The sequence below is a fragment of the Mastomys coucha genome, unplaced genomic scaffold, assembly GCF_008632895.1.
Source record: "Mastomys coucha isolate ucsf_1 unplaced genomic scaffold, UCSF_Mcou_1 pScaffold9, whole genome shotgun sequence".
NCBI classification, from domain to species: Eukaryota; Metazoa; Chordata; class Mammalia; order Rodentia; family Muridae; genus Mastomys; species Mastomys coucha.
This window is the reverse complement of record NW_022196915.1, coordinates 64,949,226-64,956,680: the sequence shown is the minus strand read 5'-3', so window position 1 is coordinate 64,956,680 and position 7,455 is coordinate 64,949,226. Positions and strand designations below refer to the sequence as shown.

At 47.7% G+C, this 7,455-nt stretch overlaps 1 pseudogene; it reads right to left on the bottom strand.

Annotated features, from left to right (window-relative positions):
* Positions 1-176: 176 nt before the first annotated feature.
* LOC116084182 lies at positions 177-5,336 on the bottom strand (annotated as a pseudogene).
* Positions 5,337-7,455: the final 2,119 nt, after the last annotated feature.

Here is a 7,455-nt window from a genome sequence, read left to right as displayed (position 1 = left end):
TCCTGTACAAAAATCCTTCCTTATGTGGTAGTCACAGCTGGGTCCTCTAAACATAGACTCTGGTATGGGTTTTCACAAGATGATCCTGATAAGGAGACTTGATGAACACAGTCTCTTTCCAGAGATTGGGGGGGGTCAGGTAGCTGTAGGTCTTGGAGATGTCATCAAAGGTGGTTTTAGCAAAGTTGTCCTCTGGCTGGTGTGTAACAGCTATCTATACTGGCCACCATCAATAGCTTCTTTTAAAAAAATTTTTATTAGATATTTTCTTTATTTACATTTCAAATGATATCCCCTTTCCGGGTTTCCCCTTGGGGGGGAACCCTATTCCTTCCCTCCCTACCCCTCCTGCTTCCTGGCCCTAGCATTCCCCTACACTGGGGCATAGAACCTTCACAGGACCAAGAGCCTCTCCTCCCGTTGATGACTAGGCCATCCTCTGCTACATAAGTAACTGGAGCCATGAGTCCTACCATGTGTACTCTTTGGTTGGTGGTTTAGTCCCTGGGAGCTCTGAGGGTACTAGTTAGTTCATATTGATGTTCCTCCTAAGGGACTGTAAACCCCTTTAGCTCCTTGGGTCCTTTCTCTAGCTCCTTCATTGGGGACCCTGTGCTCAGTCCAATGGATGGCTGTGAGCCATCAGGCACTGGCAGAGCCTCTCAGGAGACAGCTATATATCAGGCTCCTGTCAGCCAGCACTTGTTGGCATCCACAATAGTGTCTGGGTTTGGTGATTGAATATGGGAAGGATTCCCAGGTGGAGCAGTCTCTGGATTGTTCTTCCTCCGGTCTCTGTTCCATAGTTTGTCTCTGCAACTCCTTCCATGGGTATTTGGAGCAGAGACAATGCCAGTGCCTCTGGGGGCAGCGATGAGACACACCAACACAGAGCTACAGAGGCCTTGCATGGAACAGTGGGGCTTGCCAATCTTGTTCCCCTAGTAGCTTCTCCGCACAGGGATGATAGAAAGCTTAGCCAAGTTGATGGTCCCTGGGATAACAGTGGCAACCTCCTTGGAGCACTTAACACCAAGACCAATGTGACCACTGTAGTCCCCAACAGCGACAAAAGCCTTGAATCTGGTGAGCTTGTCAGCCCAAGTCTACTTCTGCACTGGCAGGATCTTCAGAATCTCATCCTTCAAGTCAATAATCTTAGATTCCTTATGGGCAGGGAGAACAGGTAGATCTCCTCCAAGGACTTGATCTTCATGTCCTTAAACAGGCAGCCCAGCTTGGAGCCCTGGAGCCACTCTTTGTCTTCAGCTTTACCTTCATGAGCCCTGTGGCCTCGACAAGGACAGAGGCACCTAAGACCGGCACCTAAAACTGCTGCACTACATGTCCTAATCCTGAGGTCCTGGGTCCTCCTGGCCCTCCTGCTAGACCAGCGTCATCTGCCATTTGGTGCTTTTCTGAAGAAGAAAGAGGAGGAAGAACAGAACAAGGAAGAGGAGGAGGAGGAAGAAGAGAAGAACAAGGAAGAGAAGGAGGAGAGATGGTAGAGGAGGAGGGGAGGTGGTAGAGAAAGAGTAAGGAAGGAAGGAAGAGGAGGAAGAGGAGGAGGAGGAGGAGGAGGAGGAGGAGGAGGAGGAGGAGGAGGAGGAAGGTGTCCTAAGTATAAACTGAAGGCAGAGGGGATCTGACACAGAGGATATTAAGCAGCAGAAGGGGTCTATTACAAGGCTCTATTTTCTGAGACTCTTGTAAATGTTTCCAAAGAAATGGGCTCCAACAAAGCAATAGCCTTCTTGCTAGGTCCATTTCCTCCATCTCCCCACCCCCATTAGGACAGACTCTGAAGGCAGGTGGCTTTTGATCTACGATCTCATTGCTCCTTTGTGTGCTGTTGGTGATGGTTTAGAAGACATTAAAATGGAGACCCAAGACAGAGACTTTCCTGTCTGTTTTGTTACCTTCTGAGTCTTCAGAGCCTAGCAGTACCTAGCTCAAATAGAATGAGTTAAAAAATAAAACAAGCAAACAAAAAACAAAACAGTAACAACAACCAAAAAACCCCAAGGCAAAACAAAACAAAACTTAGAATGAGTGATTTAGTGTTGGCAACATTTCTTTGGCACTTGCTGTGTTAAGTACATTAAGAGACAATAATGGAAGGTGTTAGGGGTAGGTCTTCCCTTCACAGAAAGTGCAAATTTCTGGCCCATAGTGACATCTTCACTAGATAGTATCAAGTACAGCCAACTCTGTGTAGGAAATCATGCAGAGGCAGGAACCTGATAAGTTGCCCACATGCATGAGTCTAGATTCCAATCCATTCTTTTAAATTTATTACAAGCCCACAGACTGAAATTCAATTCAGTTTTGTTTTTAATTTGAAAAATATAGTTAAAGAATCTCAGTGTTCTTAAAGATTCTCATATTATTCGATTCAGGTTATTTTGATGCTATAAATTTATAAAAATCAAATGTTCAGGAATTACAGACGCCTTTGAAAGCTCCAGTTCTGATTCTATGCAACATAAGTAGCCTTTTGTTTTTAGGTCTAGGAAGTACATGATTGAAAGAATGATTTAATTACACATCTGGGGGGAAAACATAGCAGCACATTCTGATTATTCATGGAGCAAACACAGCCTCCTCGAGAAAGCCACGGAAACTGTGAATAAAATTACCATCAGAGTTTTGTGATGGTGGTTTTCTGAATGTCACCAGCCATTCCGCAGGGAGACATCAGCCAGAGTTCCCTCCCCTGTAGATGCAAGTCCATGGCACTGGACTGGACTTGTGTGTCTGGAATCAGGTGACACTCACTTACCTGTCTGAATTGTTTATGGTAATCCTCGGGAACCGGAAGCCTGACCTGAGCAGCGCATGCGTGCAAGCTCAGATCCCTTAGGTCAACCCCACAGCAGCAGCTGCAGCTGGTCCTCTGCAGTAGGCACTGCCCTCAAGACACAGGCTCCAATGTCGATGCACTTGCACTGTACAGTTGGTTTCAGGGTTGGGGTCACTGGGCCACGTGTCAGTCTCTGAGGTCCCTCCAGGGAGGGCCGTGTACTTAGGCTTGACACTAAAGTTAGGTGCTGTATGCTTTTGCTTTCTTCTGGTTACAGAGTCATTATTAGCAAGAAGGGAGCTCTGATGTCAGCGTGGTCTTTGTGGATTTCCTAAGTCAGTGTTTATGAAAGAGATGCTATTAATGGTGTGGCATCCGGTTCAGCTGGCTTATACAATAGTGATTTTTTATTTCCTTTCCATCGCTATGGCAATTTGATATGCTCTCTTAAGTGTGACTGGACACATTACTGTGGAGGAAGTTGAAAGAAGGCAGTGCCTTTTCTATCCCCCGCCCCCGTCCCCCACCTTCTAGCAACAGGGAGCGGGGCGTATGCGCCATAACATCGTGCCTCCAGTCAACTTGGAGAACCTTATTATTTTCAGAGTCTGTCCCGGAACCACAAGGCTGTGGCTTAAATGTCTCTGGTCCTTCTTTGGGGCTCAGTGCCCAGAGTCATTGTGGCTCTGAGCTGTGGAGCTCTTGAGAGACCGGCTCAGGAGAGCAGAGGCTCCTATTGGCTTCGATTTCCCATCTGTAAAGCAGAGATCTGAGAACAGATCAGATCCTATGTGGGTCCAGGGCAGCAGAGTACCTGTGAGCTCTTAGGTCTTTGAAGGCAGGTGCTGTAAGCATGAGAGATAAAAGCTTCCGGAGATGAAACGATGGTCAGAGGTCTTTTGAGAGCTGACAACATTCACTGCAAATGATTCTCTCCTCCCCTCCCCTCTCTCTAAGCCTCTGTTGGTTTGAGACTTGAGTAGCCGAAGGAGAGGTGCTAGAATGTAATGTAACATCTGCCTCCTTCAAAGTGGGGAGAGAGGAAAGGAGAAAGGTAAGGAAGGAGGAGATCTCCAGGGAAAGGGGAGGAGGTGTTGGGATGATCTAAGAGCTAGGAGGAAGGAGGCTCCAATGGGATGGACTGCTCTGTAAGACGCATCAGACTCCTTCTAGCCTTTTCAGGCCTGGCTTCTCTAAGCCAAAGCTGTGCAACCTCCTCTTCATTTGGGATTAGCAAAGATCGCTCTGGTATAGGGCTGGTGGTGAGTCAGACGTCCTGGTCCTTGGTGATTGCCCTGCCCCAGCTGTTCTTCTGCATTAGTTGTATCCTCTGCTGAGCTCTTTAAGAAGAAAAGGCAGCTGAGCTCTACCAATCTTCACACTATTCCTCATTGTAAGTCCCAAGCATGTAGCACAGAACTGTCCTATATGGAAGACTGAGAGCATAAGATGAGACCCCCATGTTGAGCCCAAGTGGGGGGGGGTCTGTGCTCCAGTATTACAAGGCCTTCGTTTTTAAACAACAACAACAACCCAACTTTTTATTGGTTCTTTGTGAATTTCACATCATGCACCCTAATCCCACTCATCTCCCCTTCCCTTCATACCCACTCTCCACCCTTGCAACCTGTCCTCCCAACAGAGAAAAAAAAATCTCATGGTGGAAGTTGTAGGGCACCATACTGTATCCCACAGTATACCCTTTTGTCCACACTTTCTTTGCTTACAAATGTTCACTTCAGTGAGTCATTGGTCTGGTATGAGGCCTCTGGCTTCCACTACTCCATTGCTATCAGCACCCTTACCTCAGCAACACGGTAGAGCTGACCCTAATGGTGGAGGTACAGGTGAGCCAGCCCCATGAGTGAGAGCATGGGAGAGCTGGTGCCCCAGCTTGTCTGCTGTGTGGCAAGAGAGAGATGCCTTCCCCGCCCTCTACTCTCATCCTTTGCCATCTATAGCAAGTGGGAGAGCTGGCCCTGGGGTCATGGGAGCAGGAGAGTGAGCAGGAGGGTAGTTCCTCACTACCCTCGAGTCTCTCACTGGGGCTCCTCTCAGATATCCTGTCATTGCTCCATGTCATGGCAATACTATATTTTTTTGATCTATAGGACTGGCCCTTCCATGCACTCCATCATTTCACTGATGGGATAGATGTTGGAGTTGGCCATAGATATAGGCCTGAGAGGTATCTGAGCTCGCCAGCCTGCCTGCCCTCCCACTCTCGTGCTTTTGGGCCAGCTTGCCAGCAACAATACACCCGACTCCAGCAGGGCCAGCTCTATTCTTTTGCCCAGGCAATCTGCAGGACCCATTCTTCTGAGTGTTGTAGCCAGTGAGGGAAGTGGCAGTCTCATGACCCTGGGAACAGCTCTCTTGTCTTCCATAGATGGTGATGAATGAAGGAGGGGAGGAGGGCATCTCTTCCTTGTTCATGCCACCACCCAGCAGACAAGAGAGGCAGGGCCAGCTCTCCCCCTTATGCTTACACCCCCGGGGTTGACTCACCTGCAACCCTCACAACTGGGGCCATCTCTACTGTGATGCTTAGTTGAGATACACAGCTCACTCTCCTGCTCCCATGACCCCAGGGCCAGCTCTCCCACTTGCTATAGATGGCAAAGGATGAGAGGAGGGGAGGAGGAGGGCATCTCTCTCTTGCCAGTGCTGCCCCCCACACGCAACAGACAAGTTGGGGCACCAGCTCTCCCAAGCTCACACCCATGGGGCTGGCTCACCTGTACCTCCACCATTAGGGTCAGCTCTACTGTGTTGCTGAGGTAAGGGGCAGGGCCTGTTCTCCCAAGTGCTGCAGCTGGTGAGGAGCAGGGCCAGCTCTCCTGCATGACCCCAGGGCCATGTCTTCTGCCTGCTGCATTTGGTGAGGGTGAGGGAGAAGGAGGCTGGTTCTCCCTTGTCCACACAGGAGATGAGTGGTAGGGTCAGGTCACCATGTTGTATCCTTGGGGGCCAGCTCACCCACAACTCCCACCATGTACAGGGCTGGTCTCCTGAGTACTCCATCTGGCTAAGTGTGGGGTCAGCTCTCCTGCTCTCATGCCGCCAGGGCCAGATCTCTCCTGATGCTCAGGTGAGGGAGGTGGGCAATTCTGTACAGTCCTCAGACATCCAAAGGTCCCCAGTCAGCAACCCAGATCAGGGATGTCCGTCCACTTGGCCTTTGATGGTAACAAACCCTGCTGCTTCAGGGCCGTGAACCCAGATGTGGTGACTGGTGGCACCAGAGGCCAGGACCTCACCATGATCCCATCACTGGCTACTCTCATCAGGCTGTTCTTCACTACCCTCAAGTCTCTAGTTCTGCCTCTCTTCATTGTGTCCATAGGCATCATCGCTGGCATGGTTTGCACCCCCCCGATCTCACAATGCCCAACTGGTAGTTGTCTCAGGCTGTGTACTTGTCCAGGACCTATGGCACTGGGCTGGTAGTCATCTTGGGCTCACTTCACACCTGGACCACCCATGGGAGGGCCATCTGTCTCAGGCTCACTCCAGCCCAATGGGGTTCTTCTGGTCTCTGGCTTACTCCCCATCATGGGAGCCTTCAGAGCCTGTGAGATGCTAGACTGGGCTTTTTGTCAGGGATTCCCCACAGGACAGCAAACATGAAGTATCCGACTTTCTGTTGCCATTAACCTTTCATGTTTTCCTTCTCCCACAAATTTTAGATCCTCTTCTCCTTCTACGCAGCCCCCTTCTACTCTCAACATACATACATACATACATACACACACATGTGCACGGACATGTGTGCATGTGTATGTGTGATATATATATGTGTGTGTGCGTGTGATATATATATATATATATATATGCATGCACATATATGTGTATGCCATATATCAATAGATATATCACAGATATCTTTAAATTTACATTGTACATGTGAGAGAAAAACATGAGAATTTGTCCCTCCAAACCAAACATACTTTTTGATAAACAACTCAGCAATCACTAGGCCGACTGCTCACTGAATGAGATGAAAACTCTGAGCATCCAAATGTTCACAGCAGCTTCATTCATTGTCACATTCATTGTCACTGAAAACGGGAAGAGACCCAGGTGTGTTACAGTAGAGTACCAAGCAAACAAATATCATACAATGGGATATCACTCAGCCATAAAGGGACTTGAGCTAAGCTTTCCTGACATACCATAAGGACATTTAACTGCTAAGTGCTTATTGCTTGGCCAATAAAACTAGTCTCAAAAGGTATGTAGTGTTGGACTCCAAACACTGACATTTTGGAAAAGGCAGAAGGTTAGCGAATGACCAAAGTTTGGAGGGTAAAAGGTAAGTTGAGTAAAACGTGGGATTTTAGAGTTATAAAATTGATGGATTAGAAAGCTGTGTGACACAGAAGTGGGATATGAATGGAAACATGAGATTTAGTAAATAAAATGGATCTAATGCTGAGTCTATAATTAAAGTAATGTACCTCAGTAATGCAAAAAGTTAATAATAAAAAAAAACAAAACACAGAAACTCAAAAGCAAGCTTCGCATGTTGATGAGGTATATGGGAACTCTATGCTAATTACATAATTTTTTCTTATGTAGCTAGAACATTTTTAGTGGAGTCTGTTAATGACTAAATTTTGTTTTTGACTAATGTAAGAAGGTGCAGGAGA